The sequence below is a fragment of the Urtica dioica genome, chromosome 7 (assembly GCF_054948205.1).
Source record: "Urtica dioica subsp. dioica isolate 48M chromosome 7, U.dioica_male_clone48M_v1_H2, whole genome shotgun sequence".
Lineage (NCBI taxonomy): Eukaryota > Viridiplantae > Streptophyta > Magnoliopsida > Rosales > Urticaceae > Urtica > Urtica dioica.
In genome coordinates, this window is record NC_142762.1 from 34,420,312 (window position 1) to 34,444,181 (window position 23,870).

Sequence of the window (23,870 nt, forward strand, 5' to 3'; positions counted from 1 at the left end):
ATTGGTGACGAGTGTAAAAATTCTTTTTGACATACACGAACTCACATTGCAAATGGAACAAATATATATTACTCAGAAAGTATTATGCTTTACGACATAACTTCTACATAATCAATATAGCAAACCACTATTCTGATTCATATGCTAAAAAACAATGATCGAACATAAACCTTAAAAAGGCTAATTATTAAATGATCTATTCATAAACTATAAGAATTCAAAGCTTTAAACTCTCTAACACTGATTTTTTTCACTCTTTTCGCACTTCATTAATTTCAGGAAATGTATACACTTTTCTTCCATAAAATTGCAATATATATAACAATAAATATTAATATGATATTGCATCCCATATGCTTGGAACCTTGGAACAATAGTATAGACAATTACACCAGTATTGATGACATCTAAGCAAGATTGGGCTTTAACAATCTTTCATGAATATTAGTACATAATAACCACATTCAACGGAAACTGGTGTTGAATAGGAGTCTGAAAAATCAAAAGCATAATCAAAATTATATAAAATTTATATATGAAATTAAATTAAATATCATCCGTATTTATGACAACATACCTTATAAAACTTTCAAGAATGAAATTGTGAATCCTTCTTTAATCCTTTTGTTCCTTTTCTCAATATTCAAATTCTAAAGTCATTTTTTAAAGGCCTAATATTTTTAGTTCTATATTTATAATACATAAATAAAATACTTAAATTTGAATGTGCAAATTAATATGGTAGTGTTTTTAGAAACCAAACATGTGAATATCTATAGTTTTATCGCAAAAATATTTTTTTTCAAATTGTAAACGGACATTTTAATGTTTTGCATAATTTTTTTTTAAAAAAGTTGTTTACTATTTTGGACTTTATTTTACTTTTTTACTCTTTTTTTTTTACTGTTTAGAGTTTAATTTCCTGTTTAATTTTTTTTTAAAGTTAAGAATAAAAAAAATTATTTTGGAAGGTTAGCATTTTTAAAATAACTTTCTCATTTTTTTTAGTTTCAAAAACAAGAAAATAGAAAATAACTTTGTCATTTTTAATTGTATCTAAGGCGGTCAATATATTGGGCCGGGCCGAATTGCATTTGTAGTCGGATTTTATAGCTCCATTTTTCGCACGTTTTAACGTTTGTTGGATACATGCATAAGCGCGTAATTTACTGTTACTTAAAAAGGACGCTCAGGTAATTCCTAGTCGAAGTCGAACTAGCTAGGATTCCTATTAGCGAACAAATCTGTATAAATACTAGTTCAAGTCTGAAGCGTGGAAAACCTAAAAAACATAATCGAAGAAATCATCATAGATGAGCTGTGAAAACGTAATTAAGTGCATAATCGTAGTGCGATGAACATGCGAGTACTGATCACGTCAATCATCATCAGCATTCTGTTATTCTTCTGTGGGGCAGCCACGATCAGCGCCGCGTCTCCGGCGAGATGCGAGTTCAGTCCCCACCGGAAGCTGTGCCGTTCCATGGTCTCCGGCGAGAGTAATGATGAGCTGCACTCAATCCAAACCGCGCTCCGAATCACGAAGCTCGTCCAAAGGCGGCTCCCCGGCAGAGGCGGTGCCCTCGAGGACTGCCGCCGCCTCTTCGAGCAGAACGCGGACATGCTGACCTCCGTGGCCGAAGAGCTGTCGAAGATGAAGAGCAGTGCAACGAGTGTCGTCCACCGCGTTCGGACTCGCCTGAGCGCTGTCACGGCCAACCACCGGACGTGCCAGGACGGCCTCGTGGACGAGGGGTCTCCGGAGATTGCGGCGGTGTCACGCGCGGGAAAGATATACGGCGTGACTCTAGGGTTGGTGACGCAAGCCCTATCCCCGGACATTGATGATCAGCAGATGATGAGCTCCGGCCACCACCACCACCACCACCACCACCATCATCACCACAGGCATCATCGTCAACCGCCACAATCACAGGCACGGCCTTCTTCACCACCGCCACAATCACCACCACCACCGACACCCCCGCCACAATCACAGGCACCACCGCCGCCGTCCAACAACGGACATGGCAACGAAGACGGTCCTGAGAGGCCCCATTCGCTGACTGATATTATTAAGGTACTCGCTTTTTTCGTCCAATTTTTTGACCAGCTGGCGTACAAACTTAAATTTTGATAAATAGTCATCAATTAACAGAATAAGATAAACGAATTACCGATATACAAATTTCTAAAATATAATAGAAATTAACAAAAATTAATATTTTCACGCCAAATTCAATTTGAAACTGTTGCCTAAATAATAATGTTAAAAGTTCAAGTAACCTGCTAGTCCCTCATATTTAGTTTATTGCCATGCATATGTGTAGGGTCTAAAGAAGTCGCGGGATTGTAGCTCGTCAATGTGTGGGTCCAACCCAGGAATATTAATGCTTCCAGGGTTGAAAGGGAACGGAATTGCGGTGAGCGACAGCGTGATTGTTAGCAAAGACGGCACCGGAGACTTCACGACCATCGAAGAAGCCGTCAAGTTCGCGCCGGAAAGACTTAGGCCTCAAGATGGCTATTTCGTAATTTACTCCAAAGCTGGGGTTTATGACGAGTGTATCAGCATCTCCGCTCACAAGCAAAGCATACTGCTTCTTGGAGATGGAATTCACTCCACAATCATCACCGGAAATCACAGTAATGCCACTGGTTGGTCTACTTTCCACTCCGCAACTTTTGGTACGTACAACAAACTTTTACTTAATTATTTCGTTACACCTATGAATTATTTCACTACATTCAACTATTTTATAACTATATCATAGCATAGGGCCTCCAGTGAAGACATGCATAGAAATTAACTTTTTCCACGAATTTTTTCATGGTACAGCCGTAGAAGGAGACAACTTCATAGCAATCGACGTGGCGTTCCGAAACACGGCGGGGCCGCCGGGAAACCAAGCGGTGGCGGTGCTGAACCAAGCGGACCGGTCGGCCTTTTTCCGGTGCAGCTTCGAGGGGTACCAAGACACGCTCTACGCCCACTCCAGAACCCAGTTCTACCGCGACTGCCACGTCACGGGCACCGTGGACTTCATCTTCGGCGACGCCTCGGCAGTGTTCCAGAACTCGTTCATCCTCGGCCGCAAAGGCCGGTCCTTCACCGTGGCCGCCCAAAACCGAGACCTCGCCGACGAGAACAGCGGCTTCGTCTTCCACAACTGCACCGTCGACTCCGAGAGAGAGGGCATAAACTCCGGCGGATTTCTCGGCCGGCCGTGGAGGCCGTACGCGAGGACCGTGTACATGGAGTCCAATATCGGGGCCGCCATTGAACCCCGAGGCTGGCAAAACATGCACGGCAACGAGGCCCGTGGCAAGCTCTACTACGGCGAGTTTCAGAATACCGGTCCCGGCTCCGCTACCGCCTCTAGGGTTCCGTGGACTGGCGTTCAAAAGGAGATGACTTTGTCAGAGGCTTTGTCTTTCACGCTTCAGAATTTCACTGATGCTAACTCTTGGTTGCCTTTCACTGACATACCTTTCACTCCCGGATTGCTTTATTAGGCCTTTTTTTTTTCTTCCTTTGTTTCTAGTGTTTTTGGTTCACTTCACTAATTATAATTAGTTAGTTTTACTATTACCTGGAAATGTAGGATTAACGATTCAGGGATGATTCATTTTATTTATATGCTTTATTCAGATTAAGATATTCAAAATTAGGTGATTGTTATTTTCTGACGTTTATTTAACGTGCGCTTTCTTATAAAGATATTTTAGTTCTTCTCAAAGTTTATACTTGAGTAATTTAGTATGCATCCATGGTTCTTAACAGACTATCTAAACAATAATTAGTTATGGACTATCACCATGACAAGGTTTCACATATATAAACCCCTAAGATCTTTAAAAACTTGCTTTCGTACAAATTTTTACGACATGAAAACTCTGACGAATTGTATAATGAAAAGATTTAGGAAAAAAAAAAGAGTAATTTTTTTTTTTTTTTAAATGATCACGCGATGTTCTTTTCTCTGAGCTTGTTGTTTAAAAAAATGACAATTTTTACTCTTCGATGTCTTAAATACGTCTTGTAAAGGAAAATAAAGAAAAATCTCCACAACTTGATTTACGAAAAGGAAAAAAAAAAAGAAGAAGCTATGAATCAACTTGGGGGCTTACTCAACTCCATGATAAAAAAAAAAAAAAAAAAAAAAAAGCCAAGGACAATGACTGAACTCACCGCCCGAGACAAAAAATATATTACTCTCGAGGATTTCTTAAAATTTGTTTTTAGATCTGGCGTTGGTCATATTAATTAGGTCCGCCTAATAGAAATCCGATTCGGACTATAATAGTTACTCACGATCATTTAAGTCCAACTAATCGATTAATAGTGTAGGGAATATAAGCTATATTTTCGTGTCAGTATGAAAATAATGTTGAGATATATTTTAGTAGCGTACATTTAATATCAAAATTTAAAGTCAAAACGAGGTCAAAAGCCAAAACGAGACTTCTAAATTTATGGATAGTAGAATATATATTTTCAGAAAAAAGAGGTTTTCCAAATGTTGAGTCAAAGTGAATTGACACTTAGTCGAAGCTTCAGTTATAAGTTTTCTTTGTTAGATTTTATTCTTAAGGCTTGTCATGTGACACGCAAGTTAACAGGGTTTGGTAGACTTCGTTAATAGTTTCTGGGTCAAGAAACCATCAAGGAGAAATTGTTCGAATTTTAAGTCATTTCAAAAGTATTTTTGAAATTTCTATCTTTGAAATCCATAATTATTGTCGTTTTACCCACTTATTATAAGAGGTATATACTAAGCTGTCTCGATCATATGGCGAGGTAAGTCGTCACTTTGTGTCTTGCAATTAGGATAGTCTAATTTTAGTAGCCACACACTCATGAAGATGTACAACCTCGAGTGCAAGAGGAGCATGAAGCCAATGATCAACTTGTACCTGAGATCAGTGACGGATCTAGAAATTCATAGAAGGGGGGCACAAACAAAAAAAAGTAATCAATATTTTTCTAATTCACCAAACAAAAAGTTTAACATATATATGATGATAAACAACATAATATTAAGTAGCAACGTACATATTATAATTGCATCCGACGAGTTTTCATAAGCTGGAAACGTCCTATAATTACTTCATTGTCGATGCTATCAGATATTTCCTTCTCAACATACACGATCAAGTTGTCATTCATGAATCGATCTCCCATTCTATTGCGTAAGCGATTTTTCACAAAATTCATACTAGAGAATGCTCTTTCAACTGTTGCGGTAGCCACGGGAAGAATTAATGCAAGCGTAATAAGCAAAAAGACTAAAGGATATACCTTATCCTTTTTTGTCTCGACCATCTTCTTCGCAAGATCTCCAAGCCCTTGCAATCTATCAAAGTTCTCATTGGAGCGCACATCAAGAATATATGTTTCGAGTTGATCTTCCAAGTTTCAAAAGCTCAATAGGAGAGAAGTCTTCTTGATAAATTTGAGCAAGACGAATCAATTTTTGCTTGTCATAACCACAAAATAAATCATTGGGACACAAACATGTTACACATAAAAGAAGCTCGGTGTTGGCCTCTGTGAAACGATCATTCAACTCTTGAAGTTGCATATCAATAACTGAGTAGAACAAGTCCACACGGAAATAATGCATATTCGTAGGATTTTGAACTCCACGTCTTGATCTCCCTCGAGCTTTAAATACACCATTCATGTCGGGAACATCAATTCCGTGTTTTTCACAAAAAGAAACAACTTGATCATAGAATGCTTGCCATCCCTCATCTCGCATCAATTGTAATCTTCGCTTGGATAATTTCTCCAAAGTCATAGCATTCACGATATCTTGATCCCTTCTTTGTAAAGACTTCGAGAAGTCGCTTGTGATTCCCAATATGGCTTTCATCAAATGTAGCGTAAAAATGAACTCAAAAGATTGTATCGTACCCAACAAATTATTCGCTTCAAATTTTTGCTCAGAACTCGGCCCTTCATCTGCAATTATTTCAAGAAGATCAATTGTAGCGGAGAACATAGTTAACAAGCTGATCAATGAATCATAATGTGAGCTCCACCGTGTATCCGAAGAACGTTTAACCATAGTTTCTTGATTCAAGCCTCGTCCACTAAGAATCTCTCCATTGTCAAGAGCCTCGACTATCTTGGTTGCTTGTAGTTGATGAAGCATATCACAACGTTTAGCGGAAGCTCCAACAACATTGATGACACTAGCAATAGTAAGGAATAGGCTTGCAACTTGAATATGTTTTCTAGCCACCGCTATGAGAGCAAGTTGAAGTTGGTGAGCAAAAACAGTGAACATAAAAAGCATACGGATTGTCCTTCAAAATAAGTGATTTCAAACCATTAAACTCTCCTCGCATATTACTAGCTCCATCATAACCTTGTCCACGTAATCTTGAAATGCTCAAACCATGTCTAGAAAAGAAGTGATCAATTGCCTCTTTAAGTGAAAGAGCTTTTGTACTAGTAACATGTTCAATACCCACAAAGCGCTCGACTACACAACCATTTTTATCCATGTAACGCAACACGATAGCCATTTTCTCTTTCATTGAAATATCACGAGATTCGTCAACTAAAAGAGAAAAGTATGAATCACCCATATCTTTCTTGATGATCATAATTGTTTCATCGGCAATGGCCTTTACAATTTCCTTTTGAATGCTTGGAGCCGTCAACTTGTGATTTTTAGGAGCATTCTTCAAAGCAACAGAATCTATTTCATCATTATGCTTAGCTAGAAACTTTAAAAGCTCGAGAAAATTACCTTGATTACTTGAGTTTTCCGTTTCATCATCACCACGAAAGGCAATCCCTTGCCGTAATAGAAACCGAGCACAATTAATCGATGCATTCAATTGCACTTTATGTGCTCTTAGAGTTTGATCAGTTTGCTTCATCAAAGCATGCTCGATATGTTATTTTTGATTTCTTAGTGCCTCGAACTTACTCCAAGCTTGGTTATGAGTACTATTGTGGCCTCCAACATGAACGTCAAGTTTCTCTTTTTTTTTTCCAATTTGTAAACCCTCCACCAACAAAACAATCCCCGCCCCCTTGATCACCCATGTTTGATTTGAATAAATAGCAACAAAGGCAATAAGCGGCATCTTTTGTCTCGCTATATTCCAACCAATTAGAATATTGAAGATACCATGCGCGATTGAAACGGCGTCGCTTCTCTCCATAATTTTTGAATGGAAAATAAACAAGACTTGGTTGGCAAGGACCTTTTAGTATGTATGCTCTCCGCACATCGTCTCGAATATTAGGATGGTAATCCGAAATAGGAATTCTTTTTCCGGGATCCGCCTCGAGGTTTGTTGGATCAAATTCATCTTTCCTCAATTTAGCTTCATCATCATTTTTCCCCGAAGGAATTGGTGAGTCTAATGATCGCTTCAAAAACTTCAACATGCCTATTTTACAAAGTATAATATAATCTATATAAATAACTTTATAAATGCGCTGATAAGAGAATAAAATCTATAATTCAACTATGAACACTTGTGACTTGTGCCCTACTCAAAGATAATATGTTCAAGAGACTAGATGAATTTTTTTAAAACTAAAAACCTACAGTGGCCACAAAAAAGACAAAAACAAAAACAGTCATAATTCAAAGATCATATTGAGGGAAAGAAAAAAAACGAACCTCTGAAGTTTCGGATCTCCAATTCACGCTGTTCCTGAACCAGCGCACAACAGCCGGACAAAAGTCGAAAAGTCGTCACAAAACTTCCCTGAATTCACACAAAAAAAGCTTTCAATAAGGTAATGAAAATAAAATAAAAAATATGCAAATCGATACTAGAATGTTTAGTATTTACCTCTGACCTCGATGTTGAGAAGTTGCCTCAGTTTCTTTCTAAAGCAGAAAGGTGTGTAGCACAAGCAAACAACCAGCGACCATAATAATACCCAGTTCGCCAACAACCAGCGACCAGAAAGGTGTTTACCGCTTCTTCACAAATTGCCAATCAGCCAAATAATACCCAATCCATAATAAGCCCAATTCTGACCAAGCCCATAAAATTAATCCCAACTATCATTGGCCCACAGGCCACAGCCCATAAAAATTAAGAAGTACATTAATTTTTTTTTTTTTCAGGGGGGTCACTGGCCCACCCTGGCCCCTTAGTGGGTCCGTCGCTGCCTGAGATACAAGATCTAATTGAAGAACCAGAAGATGAGACTCAAGATGTCTCTGACTAAAACCTTTTCAGAGATAGAGAAAGAAGGATATCAAGGCCTACTCGGAGATTTGGATATGACCTCACTGCTTATGCTTTCATGACTTCATATGAACTTCTCGAAGAAGAGCCAAGACACTACAGAGAAGTTGTTATGAGCAAGCGCAAGGAATCCTGGAAAGCTGATATGATAGAAGAATTGAAGTCCCTGAAGGAAAATGAGACATGGTCTATTGTTGACTAGCCTCAAAATCAGAATATCATAGGCTCAAGGTGGATCTTCAAAGTCAAGGAAGGGATTCCAGGAATTGAAGCTCCCATATTCAAAGCAAGACTAGTTGCTAACGGGTCTCACAGACTAAAGGCATAGAATACAATGAGATCTATTCTCCTATAGTCAAACACAAGTCTATTCCAACCATTTTATCTTTAGTAGCTAATCTTGATCTTGAATTGGAACATATAGATGTTAAAACAGCCTTTCTGTATGGGGAGCTTGATGAGATCATCTACATGCAACAACCAAATGGTTTTGAAGTAGGAGACATCAAACAAAAGTTTAAATCTCTCTATATGGGCTTAAGCAATCTCCTAGGCTGTGGTAACTCAAGTTTGATAAATTCATGATTAATCACAATTTCAATATGAGTGAATATGACTGGTGTGTGTATTTTAAGTGCTTAAATAAAACCATTATGATCTATATGCTTTTATATGTTGATGATATGCTACTAGTGTGCAAAGATAAGTGTGAAGTTAACAGGTTCAAAGAACAATTAAGGAAGAGATTTCAGATGAAAGATCTTGGCCTTGCAAGAATGATCTTAGGAATGGAGATCATCATAAATATAAGTGACAAGAAACTATGTCTTTTTCAGAAAAGCTACTTGTCTAAAGTATTTGAGAAATATGAAATGTCATCTTCAAAGTCTGTTGCCACTCCTATTCCACAACATTTCAAGCTCTCTACATCTCAGCAGCCTATTGCCTTGAAGGATACAAATTACATGTCCAATGTGCCATATGCAAGTGTAGTGGGAAGTCTAATGTTCTCCATGATTCGCTCAAGATCAGACTTAGCCTATGCAATCAGTTTGGTGTCAAGATTCATGGCCAATCTTGGCAAAGAACATTAGAACGTGTAAAAATGGATCCTTAGATATTTGAAAGGATCTCCTGACTATGGTATTATATATGGCATGTGTAAAACTGACAATGTGCAGGTTGAAGGCTTTGTGGACTCAGACTATGCTAGTAGTATTGATACCATAAAATCCATCACCGGATATGTGTTCAAGGTGTGTGGTGGAGTAGTGAGCTAAAAAGCAGACTTGCAGTCAATGGTGGCATTATCAACAACAAAGGCTGAGTATAGCACTCACAGAAGCAGTGAAGGAAGCTCTGTGGATCAAGGGATTGGTCAGCGAGTTGGGGTTTGTTCAAGACCAAGTCACCATTCACAGTGACAGCCAAAGTGCTCTACATTTAGCTAAGAACCAAGTCTTCCATGAGTGGTCAAATCACATTGACGTAAAACTTCAATTCATAAGGGACGTGGTCAACTCAGGGAAGGTGAAGGTGTCAAGGCATCAACATAAGAGAATCATGTAGACATGCTAATTAAAGCATTGTCCGGAGTCAAGTTCGAGCATTGTTTGAAGTTGCTGCACGTCAAGGGGTTCAGGGAAGTAGAACCTTATAGGGATGGATCTGATCTTTACTAGATGATATGAGGATGCAGTGTTCAAGGTGGAGAATTGTTGCATTTGAACTCAACATCAATCATGTGGAAGCTAGGGTATCAAATGAAATCGTTTTCAGTTTTTGTCGTAGCGTGTTATATAAGATATCGTCTAATGGCTTTAAATACAATGCATTGGGTTGAGAGATCACTTGTATCACATTCCACTAGGTCTGAGTTAGAGAGAGAAATAGAGAATTAGAGAGAGTCACGTTGATCTCATAATCGTGATTTTGGGGGTAATTCTAGAGTTTTCTCTTCTGAAAATATAAAACTCAATTGTAAGTTGTAATCCATTGATAATGTAGTGACCGAACCAGAGTAAAGCTTCGTATTTTCTTCTTCCATTCTCTCAGTCTACGTCGACGAGCACGATCACTGGTTTTCTTGCGTTTGAGGCATCTGTGTTTTGAGAGCTCGAACCAGGGAATTTCGCAATATATATATTAAAGTTTCTACAACTGTTGTATTCGTGGAGTCGTGAATTATCAGTTTTTTATGACTCTCTTTATGGTCATTATCGTAAAAATATTTATCACGACTGTCTTATTTTTATTAGTTGAGAACTTTAACGACTGTTAAACTAATACTAGTCATTAAAACTTTAAGTGAGACATATTATGACGGTTATATATTAAAATTCACATAAAAACAACGACAGATTAAAGAATTTAACTTGATAATTTTTTATGACTGTCAAAATCATATGCGTTATCATTTATTTGGTCGCGTATTCTCATATTTGTAGTAGTGATTTCTTACAGTTTGCGTTTAGATCTGGCGTTGGTCATATTAGGTATGCCTTATAAAAATCCGATTCGGACTCTAATAGTTACTCACGACCATCTAAGTCAAACTAATCGATAAAAAGTGTACATAGGAAATATAAGCTATATTTTTTGTGTCAATATGAAAATAATGTCGAGATATATTTTAGTAGCGTACATTTAATATCAAAACATAAAGTCAAAACGAGGTCAAACGCCAAAACAAGGCTTCTAAATTTAGGGCTATATATATATATATATATATAGAAAAAAAGAGGTTTTTCGAATGTTGAGTCAAAGTGAATTGACATTTAGTCGAAGCTCCAGTTATAAATTTTCTTTGTTAGATTTTATTCTTAAGGCTTGTCAAGTGACACACAAGTTAGCACATAGTTTGGTCGAATTTGTTAATAGTTTCTAGGTCACGAAACCATTAAGGTGAAATTGTTCAAATTTTAAGTCAATGCAAAAGTATTTGAAATATACATCTTTGAAATTGATAATTATTTTCGTTTTACAAACCTATTATAAGAGGTATATACGGAACCGTCTCGAGCATATGGCCAAATCAAAATTACAACGTTTCAGTGTGGCTACTTTGTTAGAGCGCATTTTTTTTATAGGCCTAATATTTTTTAGTTCTATATTTTTAATTCATAAATAAATACTTAAATTTGAATGTGCAAATTACATATGGTAGTGTTTTTAAAAACTGAAAACATGAGAATAGTGTCTATAGTTTTATCGCGAAAACATGAGCTAGCTATTAAATGATCTATTCATAAAGTATAAGAATTCAAAGTTGTAAACTCTCTAACAATGATTTTTTTTCACTCTTTTCGCACTTCATTAATTTCAGGAAGTGTATACACTTTTCTTCCATAAAATTGCAATATATTCAATAATAAACATTAATATGATATTGCATCCCATATGCTTCGAACCTTGGAACAATAATATAGACAATTACACCAGTATTGATGACATCTAAGCAGGATTGGGCTTTAACAATCTCTTTCATGAACATTAGTACATAATAGCTACATTCAAAGGAAACTGGGGTTGAATAGGAGTCTGAAAAATCAAAAGCATACTCAAAATTATATAAATTTATATATGAAATTAATTTAAATATCATGCGTATTTATGACAACATACCTTACAAAACTTTCAAGAATGAAATTGTGAATCCTTCTTTATTCCTTTTGTTCCTTTTCTCAACAATTCAAATTTTAAAGTCATTTTTTAAGGGCCTAATATTTTTAATTCTATATTTTTAATACATAAATAAAATCCTTAAATTTGAATGTGCAAATTAATATGGTAGTGATTTTAGAAACCGAACATGTGAATAGTGTGTCTATAGTTTTATCGCAAAATATTTTTTTTCAAATTGTAAACGGACATTTTAATGTTTTGCATAATTTTTTTAAAAAAAAGTTGTTTACTATTTTGGACTTTATTTTACTTTTTTACTTTTTTTTTTTTTACTGTTTAGAGTTTAATTTCCTGTTTAATTTTTTTTTTTAAAGTTAAGAATAAAAAAAATTATTTTGGAAGGTTAACACTTTTAAAATAACTTTCTCATTTTTTTTAGTTTAAAAAACAAGAAAATAGAAAATAACTTTCTCATTTTTAATTGTATCTAAGGCGGTCAATATATTGGGCCGGGCCGAATTGCATTTGTAGTCGGATTTTATAGCTCCATTTTTCGCACGTTTTAACGTTTGTTGGATACATGCATAAGCGCGTAATTTACTGTTACTTAAAAAGGACGCTCAGGTAATTCCTAGTCGAAGTCGAACTAGCTAGGATTCCTATTAGCGAACAAATCTGTATAAATACTAGTTCAAGTCTGAAGCGTGGAAAACCTAAAAAACATAATCGAAGAAATCATCATAGATGAGCTGTGAAAACGTAATTAAGTGCATAATCGTAGTGCGATGAACATGCGAGTACTGATCACGTCAATCATCATCAGCATTCTGTTATTCTTCTGTGGGGCAGCCACGATCAGCGCCGCGTCTCCGGCGAGATGCGAGTTCAGTCCCCACCGGAAGCTGTGCCGTTCCATGGTCTCCGGCGAGAGTAATGATGAGCTGCACTCAATCCAAACCGCGCTCCGAATCACGAAGCTCGTCCAAAGGCGGCTCCCCGGCAGAGGCGGTGCCCTCGAGGACTGCCGCCGCCTCTTCGAGCAGAACGCGGACATGCTGACCTCCGTGGCCGAAGAGCTGTCGAAGATGAAGAGCAGTGCAACGAGTGTCGTCCACCGCGTTCGGACTCGCCTGAGCGCTGTCACGGCCAACCACCGGACGTGCCAGGACGGCCTCGTGGACGAGGGGTCTCCGGAGATTGCGGCGGTGTCACGCGCGGGAAAGATATACGGCGTGACTCTAGGGTTGGTGACGCAAGCCCTATCCCCGGACATTGATGATCAGCAGATGATGAGCTCCGGCCACCACCACCACCACCACCACCACCATCATCACCACAGGCATCATCGTCAACCGCCACAATCACAGGCACGGCCTTCTTCACCACCGCCACAATCACCACCACCACCGACACCCCCGCCACAATCACAGGCACCACCGCCGCCGTCCAACAACGGACATGGCAACGAAGACGGTCCTGAGAGGCCCCATTCGCTGACTGATATTATTAAGGTACTCGCTTTTTTCGTCCAATTTTTTGACCAGCTGGCGTACAAACTTAAATTTTGATAAATAGTCATCAATTAACAGAATAAGATAAACGAATTACCGATATACAAATTTCTAAAATATAATAGAAATTAACAAAAATTAATATTTTCACGCCAAATTCAATTTGAAACTGTTGCCTAAATAATAATGTTAAAAGTTCAAGTAACCTGCTAGTCCCTCATATTTAGTTTATTGCCATGCATATGTGTAGGGTCTAAAGAAGTCGCGGGATTGTAGCTCGTCAATGTGTGGGTCCAACCCAGGAATATTAATGCTTCCAGGGTTGAAAGGGAACGGAATTGCGGTGAGCGACAGCGTGATTGTTAGCAAAGACGGCACCGGAGACTTCACGACCATCGAAGAAGCCGTCAAGTTCGCGCCGGAAAGACTTAGGCCTCAAGATGGCTATTTCGTAATTTACTCCAAAGCTGGGGTTTATGACGAGTGTATCAGCATCTCCGCTCACAAGCAAAGCATACTGCTTCTTGGAGATGGAATTCACTCCACAATCATCACCGGAAATCACAGTAATGCCACTGGTTGGTCTACTTTCCACTCCGCAACTTTTGGTACGTACAACAAACTTTTACTTAATTATTTCGTTACACCTATGAATTATTTCACTACATTCAACTATTTTATAACTATATCATAGCATAGGGCCTCCAGTGAAGACATGCATAGAAATTAACTTTTTCCACGAATTTTTTCATGGTACAGCCGTCGAAGGAGACAACTTCATAGCAATCGACGTGGCGTTCCGAAACACGGCGGGGCCGCCGGGAAACCAAGCGGTGGCGGTGCTGAACCAAGCGGACCGGTCGGCCTTTTTCCGGTGCAGCTTCGAGGGGTACCAAGACACGCTCTACGCCCACTCCAGAACCCAGTTCTACCGCGACTGCCACGTCACGGGCACCGTGGACTTCATCTTCGGCGACGCCTCGGCAGTGTTCCAGAACTCGTTCATCCTCGGCCGCAAAGGCCGGTCCTTCACCGTGGCCGCCCAAAACCGAGACCTCGCCGACGAGAACAGCGGCTTCGTCTTCCACAACTGCACCGTCGACTCCGAGAGAGAGGGCATAAACTCCGGCGGATTTCTCGGCCGGCCGTGGAGGCCGTACGCGAGGACCGTGTACATGGAGTCCAATATCGGGGCCGCCATTGAACCCCGAGGCTGGCAAAACATGCACGGCAACGAGGCCCGTGGCAAGCTCTACTACGGCGAGTTTCAGAATACCGGTCCCGGCTCCGCTACCGCCTCTAGGGTTCCGTGGACTGGCGTTCAAAAGGAGATGACTTTGTCAGAGGCTTTGTCTTTCACGCTTCAGAATTTCACTGATGCTAACTCTTGGTTGCCTTTCACTGACATACCTTTCACTCCCGGATTGCTTTATTAGGCCTTTTTTTTTTCTTCCTTTGTTTCTAGTGTTTTTGGTTCACTTCACTAATTATAATTAGTTAGTTTTACTATTACCTGGAAATGTAGGATTAACGATTCAGGGATGATTCATTTTATTTATATGCTTTATTCAGATTAAGATATTCAAAATTAGGTGATTGTTATTTTCTGACGTTTATTTAACGTGCGCTTTCTTATAAAGATATTTTAGTTCTTCTCAAAGTTTATACTTGAGTAATTTAGTATGCATCCATGGTTCTTAACAGACTATCTAAACAATAATTAGTTATGGACTATCACCATGACAAGGTTTCACATATATAAACCCCTAAGATCTTTAAAAACTTGCTTTCGTACAAATTTTTACGACATGAAAACTCTGACGAATTGTATAATGAAAAGATTTAGGAAAAAAAAAAGAGTAATTTTTTTTTTTTTTTAAATGATCACGCGATGTTCTTTTCTCTGAGCTTGTTGTTTAAAAAAATGACAATTTTTACTCTTCGATGTCTTAAATACGTCTTGTAAAGGAAAATAAAGAAAAATCTCCACAACTTGATTTACGAAAAGGAAAAAAAAAAAGAAGAAGCTATGAATCAACTTGGGGGCTTACTCAACTCCATGATAAAAAAAAAAAAAAAAAAAAAAAAGCCAAGGACAATGACTGAACTCACCGCCCGAGACAAAAAATATATTACTCTCGAGGATTTCTTAAAATTTGTTTTTAGATCTGGCGTTGGTCATATTAATTAGGTCCGCCTAATAGAAATCCGATTCGGACTATAATAGTTACTCACGATCATCTAAGTCCAACTAATCGATTAATAGTGTAGGGAATATAAGCTATATTTTCGTGTCAGTATGAAAATAATGTTGAGATATATTTTAGTAGCGTACATTTAATATCAAAATTTAAAGTCAAAACGAGGTCAAAAGCCAAAACGAGACTTCTAAATTTATGGATAGTAGAATATATATTTTCAGAAAAAAGAGGTTTTCCAAATGTTGAGTCAAAGTGAATTGACACTTAGTCGAAGCTTCAGTTATAAGTTTTCTTTGTTAGATTTTATTCTTAAGGCTTGTCATGTGACACGCAAGTTAACAGAGTTTGGTAGACTTCGTTAATAGTTTCTGGGTCAAGAAACCATCAAGGAGAAATTGTTCGAATTTTAAGTCATTTCAAAAGTATTTTTGAAATTTCTATCTTTGAAATCCATAATTATTGTCGTTTTACCCACTTATTATAAGAGGTATATACTAAGCTGTCTCGATCATATGGCGAGGTAAGTCGTCACTTTGTGTCTTGCAATTAGGATAGTCTAATTTTAGTAGCCACACACTCATAAAAGATGTACAACCTCGAGTGCAAGAGGAGCATGAAGTCAATGATCAACTTGTACCTGAGATCAGTGACGGATCTAGAAATTCATAGAAGGGGGCACAAACAAAAAAAAGTAATCAATATTTTTCTAATTCACCAAACAAAAAGTTTAACATATATATGATGATAAACAACATAATATTAAGTAGCAACGTACATATTATAATTGCATCCGACGAGTTTTCATAAGCTGGAAACGTCCTATAATTACTTCATTGTCGATGCTATCAGATATTTCCTTCTCAACATACACGATCAAGTTGTCATTCATGAATCGATCTCCCATTCTATTGCGTAAGCGATTTTTCACAAAATTCATACTAGAGAATGCTCTTTCAACTGTTGCGGTAGCGACGGGAAGAATTAATGCAAGCGTAATAAGCAAAAAGACTAAAGGATATACCTTATCCTTTTTTTTCTCGACCATCTTCTTCGCAAGATCTCCAAGCCCTTGCAATCTATCAAAGTTCTCATTGGAGCGCACATCAAGAATATATGTTTCGAGTTGATCTTCCAAGTTTCAAAAGCTCAATAGGAGAGAAGTCTTCTTGATAAATTTGAGCAAGACGAATCAATTTTTGCTTGTCATAACCACAAAATAAATCATTGGGACACAAACATGTTACACATAAAAGAAGCTCGGTGCTGGCCTCTGTGAAACGATCATTCAACTCTTGAAGTTGCATATCAATAACTGAGTAGAACAAGTCCACACGGAAATAATGCATATTCGTAGGATTTTGAACTCCACGTCTTGATCTCCCTCGAGCTTTAAATACACCATTTATGTCGGGAACATCAATTCCGTGTTTTTCACAAAAAGAAACAACTTGATCATAGAATGCTTGCCATCCCTCATCTCGCATCAATTGTAATCTTCGCTTGGATAATTTCTCCAAAGTCATAGCATTCACGATATCTTGATCCCTTCTTTGTAAAGACTTCGAGAAGTCGCTTGTGATTCCCAATATGGCTTTCATCAAATGTAGCGTAAAAATGAACTCAAAAGATTGTATCGTACCCAACAAATTATTCGCTTCAAATTTTTGCTCAGAACTCGGCCCTTCATCTGCAATTATTTCAAGAAGATCAATTGTAGCGGAGAACATAGTTAACAAGCTGATCAATGAATCATAATGTGAGCTCCACCGTGTATCCGAAGAACGTTTAACCATAGTTTCTTGATTCAAGCCTCGTCCACTAAGAATCTCTCCATTGTCAAGAGCCTCGACTATCTTGGTTGCTTGTAGTTGATGAAGCATATCACAACGTTTAGCGGAAGCTCCAACAACATTGATGACACTAGCAATAGTAAGGAATAGGCTTGCAACTTGAATATGTTTTCTAGCCACCGCTATGAGAGCAAGTTGAAGTTGGTGAGCAAAACAGTGAACATAAAAAGCATACGGATTGTCCTTCAAAATAAGTGATTTCAAACCATTAAACTCTCCTCGCATATTACTAGCTCCATCATAACCTTGTCCACGTAATCTTGAAATGCTCAAACCATGTCTAGAAAAGAAGTGATCAATTGCCTCTTAAGTGAAAGAGCTTTTGTACTAGTAACATGTTCAATACCCACAAAGCGCTCGACTACACAACCATTTTTATCCATGTAACGCAACACGTTAGCCATTTTCTCTTTCATCGAAATATCATGAGATTCGTCAACTAAAAGAGAAAAGTATGAATCACTCATATCTTTCTTGATGATCATAATTGTTTCATCGGCAATGGCCTTTACAATTTCCTTTTGAATGCTTGGAGCCGTCAACTTGTGATTTTTAGGAGCATTCTTCAAAGCAACAGAATCTATTTCATCATTATGCTTAGCTAGAAACTTTAAAAGCTCGAAAAAATTACCTTGATTACTTGAGTTTTCCGTTTCATCATCACCACGAAAGGCAATCCCTTGCCGTAATAGAAACCGAGCACAATTAATCGATGCATTCAATTGCACTTTATGTGCTCTTAGAGTTTGATCAGTTTGCTTCATCAAAGCATGCTCGATATGTTGTTTTTGATTTCTTAGTGCCTCGAACTTACTCCAAGCTTGGTTATGAGTACTATTGTGGCCTCCAACATGAACGTCAAGTTTCTCTTTTTTTTTCCAATTTGTAAACCCTTCACCAACAAAACAATCCCCGCCCCCTTGATCACCCATGTTTGATTTGAATAAATAGCAACAAAGGCAATAAGCGGCATCTTTTGTCTCGCTATATTCCAACCAATTAGAATATTGAAGATACCATGCGCGATTGAAACGGCGTCGCTTCTCTCCATAATTTTTGAATGGAAAACAAACAAGACTTGGTTGGCAAGGACCTTTTAGTATGTATGCTCTCCGCACATCGTCTCGAATATTAGGATGGTAATCCGAAATAGGAATTCTTTTTTCCGGGATCCGCCTCGAGGTTTGTTGGATCAAATTCATCTTTCCTCAATTTAGCTTCATCATCATTTTTCCCTGAAGGAATTGGTGACTCTAATGATCGCTTCAAAAACTTCAACATGCCTATTTTACAAAGTATAATATAATCTGTATAAATAACTTTATAAATGAGCTGATAAGAGAATAAAATCTATAATTCAACTATGAACACTTGTGACTTGTGCCCTACTCAAAGATAATATGTTCAAGAGACTAGATGAATTTTTTTTAAACTAAAAACCTACAGTGGCCACAAAAAAGACAAAAACAAAAACAGTCATAATTCAAAGATCATATTGAGGGAAAGAAAAAAACGAACCTCTGAAGTTTCGGATCTCCAATTCACGCTGTTCCTGAACCAGCGCACAACAGCCGGACAAAAGTCGAAAATTCTTCACAAAACTTCCCTGAATTCACACAAAAAAGCTTTCAATAAGGTAATGAAAATAAAATAAAAAATATGCAAATCGATACTCGAATGTTTTGTATTTACCTCTGACCTCGATGTTGAGAAGTTGCCTCAGTTTCTTTCAAAAGCAGAAAGGTGTGTAGCACAAGCAAACAACCAGCGACCATAATAATACCCAGTTCGCCAACAACCAGCGACCAGAAAGGTGTTTACCGCTTCTTCACAAATTGCCAATCAGCCAAATAATACCCAGTCCATAATAAGCCCAATTCTGACCAAGCCCATAAAATTAATCCCAACTATCATTGGCCCACAGGCCACAGCCCATAAAAATTAAGTAGTACATTAATTTTTTTTTTTTTTTCAGGGGGGTCACTGGCCCACCCTGGCCCCTTAGTGGGTCCGTCGCTGCCTGAGATACAAGATCTAATTGAAGAACCAGAAGATGAGACTCAAGATGTCTCTGACTAAAACCTTTTCAGAGATAGAGAAAGAAGGATATCAAGGCCTACTCGGAGATTTGGATATGACATCATTGCTTATGCGTTCATGACTGCATATGAACTTCTCGAAGAAGAGCCAAGACACTATAGAGAAGTTGTTATGAGCAAGCGCAAGGAATCCTGGAAAGCTGATATGATAGAAGAATTGAAGTCCCTGAAGGAAAATGAGACATGGTCTATTGTTGAGTAGCCTCAAAATCAGAATATCATAGGCTCAAGGTGGATCTTCAAAGTCAAGGAAGGGATTCCAGGAATTGAAGCTCCCATATTCAAAGCAAGACTAGTTGCTAACGGGTCTCACAGACTGAAGGCATAGAATACAATGAGATCTATTCTCCTATAGTCAAACACAAGTCTATTAGAACCATTTTATCTTTAGTAGCTAATCTTGATCTTGAATTGGAACATATAGATGTTAAAACAGCCTTTCTGTATGGGGAGCTTGATGAGATCATCTACATGCAACAACCAAATGGTTTTGAAGTAGGAGACATCAAACAAAAGTTTAAATCTCTCTATATGGGCTTAAGCAATCTCCTAGGCTGTGGTAACTCAAGTTTGATAAATTCATGATTAATCACAATTTCAATATGAGTGAATATGACTGGTGTGTGTATTTTAAGTGCTTAAATAAAACCATTATGATCTATATGCTTTTATATGTTGATGATGTGCTAATAGTGTGCAAAGATAAGTGTGAAGTTAACAGGTTCAAAGAACAATTAAGGAAGAGATTTCAGATGAAAGATCTTGGCCTTGCAAGAATGATCTTAAGAATGGAGATCATCATAAATATAAGTGACAAGAAACTGTGTCTTTTTCAGAAAAGCTACTTGTCTAAAGTATTTGAGAAATATGAAATGTCATCTTCAAAGTCTGTTGCCACTCCTATTCCACAACATTTCAAGCTCTCTACATCTCAGCAGCCTATTGCCTTGAAGGATACAAATTACATGTCCAATGTGCCATATGCAAGTGTAGTGGGAAGTCTAATGTTCTCCATGATTCGCTCAAGATCAGACTTAGCCTATGCTAGAACATTAGAACGTGTAAAATGGATCCTTAGATATTTGAAAGGATCTCCTGACTATGGTATTATATATGGCATGTGTAAAACTGACAATGTGCAGGTTGAAGGCTTTGTGGACTCAGACTATGCTAGTAGTATTGATACCATAAAATCCATCACCGGATATGTGTTCAAGGTGTGTGGTGGAGTAGTGAGCTAAAAAGCAGACTTGCAGTCAATGGTGGCATTATCAACAACAGAGGCTGAGTATAGCACTCACAGAAGCAGTGAAGGAAGCTCTGTGGATCAAGGGATTGGTCAGGGAGTTGGGGTTTTATCAAGACCAAGTCACCATTCACAGTGACAGCCAAAGTGCTCTACATTTGGCTAAGCACCAAGTCTTCCATGAGTGGTCAAATCACATTGACGTAAAACTTCAATTCATAAGGGACGTGGTCAACTCAGGGAAGGTGAAGGTGTCAAGGCATCAACATAAGAGAATCATGTAGACATGCTAATTAAAGCATTGTCCGGAGTCAAGTTCGAGCATTGTTTGAAGTTACTGCACGTCAAGGAGTTCAGGGAAGTAGAACCTTATAGGGATGGATCTGATCTTTACTAGATGATATGAGGATGCAGTGTTCAAGGTGGAGAATTGTTGCATTTGAACTCAACATCAATCACGTGGAAGCTAGGGTATCAAATGAAATCGTTTTCAGTTTTTATCGTAGCATGTTATATAAGATATCGTCTAATGGCTTTAAATACAATGCATTGGGTTGAGAGATCACTTGTATCACATTCCACTAGGTCTGAGCTAGAGAGAGAAATAGAGAATTAGAGAGAGTCACGTTGATCTCATAATGGTGATTTTGGGGGTAATTCTAGAGTTTTCTCTTCTGAAAATTTAAAACTCAATTGTAAGTTGTAATCCATTGATAGTGTAGTGACCGAACCAGAGTAAAGCTTCGTGTTTTCTTCTTCCATTCTCTCAGTCTACGTCGACGAGCACGATCACTGGTTTTCTTGTGTTTGAGGCATCTCTGTTTTGAGAGCTCGAACCAGGGAATTTCGCAATATATATATATATATATATATATATATATATATATATTAAAGTTTCTACAACTGTTGTATTCGTGGAGTTGTGAATTGTCAGTTTTTAATGACTCTCTTTATGGTCGTGGTCGTAAAAATATTTATCACGACTGTCTTATTTTTATTAGTTGAGAACTTTAACGATTGTTAAACTAATACTAGTCATTAAAACTTTAAGTGAGACATATTATGACGGTTATATATTAAAAGTCACATAAAAACAACGACAGATTAAAGAATTTAACTTGATAATTTTTTATGACTGTCAAAATCATATGCGTTATCATTTATTTAGTCGCGTATTCTTATATTTGTAGTAGTGATTTCTTACAATTTGCGTTTAGATCTGGCGTTGGTCATATTAGGTATGCCTTATAAAAATCCGATTCGGACTCTAATAGTTACTCACGACCATCTAAGTCAAACTAATCGATAAAAAGTGTACATAGGAAATATAAGCTATATTTTTTGTGTCAATATGAAAATAATGTCGAGATATATTTTAGTAGCGTACATTTAATATCAAAACATAAAGTCAAAACTAGGTCAAACGCCAAAACAAGGCTTCTAAATTTAGGGCTATATATATATATATATATATAGAAAAAAAGAGGTTTTTCGAATGTTGAGTCAAAGTGAATTGACATTTAGTCGAAGCTTCAGTTATAAATTTTCTTTGTTAGATTTTATTCTTAAGGCTTGTCAAGTGACACACAAGTTAGCACAGAGTTTGGTCGAATTTGTTAATAGTTTCTAGGTCACGAAACCATTAAGGTGAAATTGTTCAAATTTTAAGTCAATGCAAAAGTATTTGAAATATACATCTTTGAAATTGATAATTATTTTCGTTTTACAAACCTATTATAAGAGGTATATACAGAACCGTCTCGAGCATATGGCCAAATCAAAATTACAACGTTTCAGTGTGGCTACTTTGTTAGAGCGCATTTTTTTTATAGGCCTAATATTTTTTAGTTCTATATTTTTAATTCATAAATAAATACTTAAATTTGAATGTGCAAATTACATATGGTATTGTTTTTAAAAACTGAAAACAAGATAATAGTGTCTATAGTTTTATCGCGAAAACATGAGCTAGCTATTAAATGATCTATTCATAAAGTATAAGAATTCAAAGTTGTAAACTCTCTAACAATGATTTTTTTTCACTCTTTTCGCACTTCATTAATTTCAGGAAGTGTATACACTTTTCTTCCATAAAATTGCAATATATTCAATAATAAACATTAATATGATATTGCATCCCATATGCTTCGAACCTTGGAACAATAATATAGACAATTACACCAGTATTGATGACATCTAAGCAGGATTGGGCTTTAACAATCTCTTTCATGAACATTAGTACATAATAGCTACATTCAAAGGAAACTGGGGTTGAATAGGAGTCCGAAAAATCAAAAGCATACTCAAAATTATATAAATTTATACCCTACAAAACTTTCAAGAATGAAATTGTGAATCCTTCTTTATTCCTTTTGTTCCTTTTCTCAACAATTCAAATTTTAAAGTCATTTTTTAAAGGCCTAATATTTTTAATTCTATATTTTTAATATACTTAAATTTGAATGTGCAAATTATAGTGTTTTCAGAAACCGAACATGAGAATAGTGTGTCTATAGTTTTACTGCAAAATATTTTTTTTTCAAATTGTAAATGGTCATTTTAATGTTTTACATAATTTTTTTTAAAATTTGTTTACTATTTTGGGCTTTATTTTACTCTTTTTTTTTTTTTAGTGTTTAGAGTTCAATTTCATGTTTAATTTTTTTTTTGAAAGTTTAAAATAAAAATAAATTATTTTGGAAGGTTAGCACTTTTAAAATAACTTTCTCATTTTTTTTAGTTTCAAAAACAAGAAAATAGAAAATAACTTTGTCATTTTTAATTGTATCTAAGGCGGTCAATATATTGGGCCGGGCCGAATTGCATTTGTAGTCGGATTTTATAGCTCCATTTTTCGCACGTTTTAACGTTTGTTGTATACATGCATAAGCGCGTAATTTACTGTTACTTAAAAAAGACGCTCAGGTAATTCCTAGTCGAAGTCGAACTAGCTAGTATTCCTATTAGCGAACAAATCTGTATAAATATGATATATCAAACAATAACATATGAAATCTATGTGTAATATTAATAGCGCATAATTTTTCCAAATATATATATATATATATAATAACATATACTCAAAATAATGTATGTTATTGATATAG

The 23,870-nt window shown here is 37.0% G+C and overlaps 5 pseudogenes; 2 read left to right on the plus strand and 3 right to left on the minus strand.

Annotated features, from left to right (window-relative positions):
- Window positions 1-1,354: 1,354 nt before the first annotated feature.
- LOC149391017 (pectinesterase pseudogene) lies at window positions 1,355-3,516 on the plus strand (annotated as a pseudogene).
- A 1,543-nt stretch (window positions 3,517-5,059) lies between these two features.
- LOC149391018 (uncharacterized) lies at window positions 5,060-6,537 on the minus strand (annotated as a pseudogene).
- A 6,104-nt stretch (window positions 6,538-12,641) lies between these two features.
- On the plus strand, window positions 12,642-14,803 carry LOC149391019 (pectinesterase pseudogene; annotated as a pseudogene).
- Window positions 14,804-16,346: 1,543 nt separating this feature from the next.
- Window positions 16,347-17,822, minus strand: LOC149391020 (uncharacterized; annotated as a pseudogene).
- LOC149391021 (uncharacterized) lies at window positions 17,823-19,193 on the minus strand (annotated as a pseudogene).
- Between the last annotated feature and the right edge of the window lie 4,677 nt (window positions 19,194-23,870).